The sequence below is a fragment of the Anabrus simplex genome, chromosome 6, assembly GCF_040414725.1.
Source record: "Anabrus simplex isolate iqAnaSimp1 chromosome 6, ASM4041472v1, whole genome shotgun sequence".
NCBI classification, from domain to species: Eukaryota; Metazoa; Arthropoda; class Insecta; order Orthoptera; family Tettigoniidae; genus Anabrus; species Anabrus simplex.
Window position 1 is genome coordinate 314947495 of NC_090270.1, and position 3135 is coordinate 314950629.

The window sequence follows — 3135 nt, forward strand, 5'->3', positions numbered from 1 at the left end:
ATGATTTCTTGATACTATACGGTTTGTATTAAATTACTAGTGAAAATTAACGTCTTCTTAGATCTTATACAATAACACCAAAAGGTACGCACTAAAAGTACACATGATCTTCAACTTTTATCAATCTCCTCGCTTACACTGTATAGCTATTTGACTGCATTAAAGTTATGATTATATATCTACAACTAAGTAATATTTTTAGTTTTCTCTGTTGAAAACATGCTGTCCTTGTCAGTTATTATTTGTTACAGTAGGCAGTAAGCAACTAAAATCTTTGTCAGGTGTGGGGTTCGAACCCACGCTCCCTCTCGGGAACCAGAACTTAAGTCTGGCGCCTTAGACCGCTCGGCCAACCTGACATACAGTTCCATTGTTCTAAATAATGGCATATATCAACTGCTATGGACGATGGAGCTCAAGTAGATGTGATTAATACTGAATATAGTACGGCATTTGACACTGATGATCACGGCATACTTTTACGTAAATTACCCTATTGTGGATTTCCTAAAAGTATTCATATGTTGAAATTGTTCCTGTCATACTTTCATAATCATCAACAATATTGAAGGGAGTACTCCGTGATTGATTACTTCATTCAAGTTCCAAGTGTGTGCACGGGCGCTACGGAAATCCACCAGCTAACCCACAGATAGTTAAGTCCAGGGGGTGATACTTCATAGGGAGCGTCCGAAGCAGTGCTGAGATGGGCCAATCGATCTCTGCCAACTAATGAAAACTAAAATTCTCTTTTAGAGGGTTAATTTAGAAGGCAGAGGTTGGCATTACACATTCAGTTGCGTGGTACACCAAATTCAAAACACAACACCGTTATCGTTGCGCGCGAAGGGACCTTGGTCGTACGGTATGTAATAGTGCTTGTTAGACGAAAATTTGTTGAAATTCTTTCGCATTGAACGAGATTTTTGATCCAGTTTTTTGAGAGTATGGTGTGAAATTATAATTATGCGCGTTCTTAGTGTGAAGAAATAGTATTATGATCATGAACGTACTTCACATTGAACTACCTAGCTGTTGCGAGTAAACGTCTGTGTGATTGTGCTTCTTACCTGCTGTTTGGAATAAATAAATTCAAAATATAAACTGTGTGCATTATGCTGTGTTTTACTTTCATCCTTTCCTTCTCGTGTTTTCCATTCCCATGCATTAAAGTCGTGGGAAGGGTTCAACGAACGAACGAACGAACGAACGAACGAACGAAAGAATGAGGTTATGTTAGATCGTGATTTAGGCAAGTATGGGCGTTTTGGGGTTTTATATGAATTGCATTAACATTTTCAGTAATCAATGTTGCATTTATCACTTAATAGATGTAAATTTACATTAAAATGCGAACGGTGAAACAACGATACAAGCTAGCGTTATAACAGTATTGTCAACATACAAATACGGTAATTGCAATTTACTTTTCAAGTAAAAGACACGAGAGAAGCTTTAGATACAACTTTCCTACCGAAATACAATCATTATCTCTATCACAATTAAAATTTTAACAAAGTAACAACTATCATCATCGTGTTTACTACGAGGTACTATCGTGGTATTTCCTTATGTTGGCAGAGAGAAAGTGGCCACTGTAGCTTCCATGACCTATTTTCTCAGCCAACTTTATTATACAGGAGTGACGGATCTATTTCTCTTATATGATCCTTGGATAAGTCTAAAATATCTTATTCTTCTTCTTCTTCTTCTTGAATGGTGTGGTTGGACTCATTTGTTATCGTCCAGTCACGAAACCAGATTAATAACTTCAACACTGACACATATATCACTCGTAGTGAAACGTCAAAGGTATAGTTGATAGAAAAAAACACATAGAACTCACACAAGAACACGATGACCTCATATAAGACACAGGTAAGGTGATTTATATCCCACCAAAAATATGACAAACATTTTGCAATGGAAGAGTGAGAACAAATAGGCTGTTAAAGAATTATAATACAATTTGTGCATCATCAAGAAACTGATTTATGCTGTTAATAAGAGTAGGAGTTAGAGAGGATAGTAAACACGAAATACTTGTGGGGAAGGGGATGTTCTAGTTAAGCAAAGAGGATAGGAAGCGCTGGCGGGGAACATCAAAAGCAGGACATTGTAACAGGAGGTGATTACTGTCGGTATCAGGCAAGCCACAAACACAGGAAGTTGGGGGAGAAAGATGAAATCGATTTTTATATTGGGGAGTAAGAGCATGATTAAAACGTAGACGAATAATAGATGTGATGTGGCGCCGAGAGTTCGTGCCATAATAAAACCACGGTTTAGGAGGAATAACAGGTTGTAATAGATGATAAAAATGTCCCTTTTCTCGTGACGATTCAAGTCTAAAAGATCTAATGACTGTAGAAGCAGTTAAATCAAGATTCTTGAAAGTTGCTCTAGGTGTTTCGAAACACACAAAGTCGAGGGCAGTATACGAGCTCGCGAGAGAACCGTTCTTTATAGAAGAACTGTGTATGAGACTCTCATCAACCGACAGCTCGAATAAACTGCTCCTTGAAAGACAAAAGAAACGAAGAGAAATTTGGCTGGATTTTCATACTACAGAAGCCATGGTAAAAAAAAAAAAAAATATCCTGGGCCAACACAATTCAAGACCTCCGACACCGGGTGACCTCAATAGCTGTGCATGGGTACTGCCACAAAATATGCAAGAACAAGCGTTTTCACGGTCCCGGGAATAACTGTGTATGTGAGTTGTGCAATCAACCTTGTGATCGTTACCGGTACCACATGACCACTTGTAAAAAACGAGTTATACCCCTGGTAGACTTTTGTGCTTAATTAAAATGTGTACAATCAAAACGTGGGATATAAAATGTAGGCCCTATTGCCAAAATTTATGTAACTTATGTAACTTACATGCACAACTTGTGTGCATTTCTTAAATAATAATAATCACACGGAATATGACACGTCCAACAACTACACTCGGTCTGGTGTTCATCAATGTTCGAAATTCGGCCTTTTGTTATTTTAATTATTCACCAATGACCTTTCATTGTGTATGTCTCGTCCAAGTATTCCAACTTTCAAAGGCGATATGGACATTTTTAAAATAATTCAATCAGTGCAGGACTGTAGAAAGTTACAGGAAGGCATTGAGAGGGT

The 3135-nt window shown here is 37.8% G+C and overlaps 1 non-coding gene across 1 annotated transcript; it reads right to left on the reverse strand.

Moving 5' to 3' along the window:
• Positions 1–275: 275 nt before the first annotated feature.
• On the reverse strand, positions 276–359 carry TRNAL-UAA (transfer RNA leucine (anticodon UAA)). The gene has a single exon. It is a non-coding gene; the product is annotated as a tRNA-Leu (tRNA).
• Between the last annotated feature and the right edge of the window lie 2776 nt (positions 360–3135).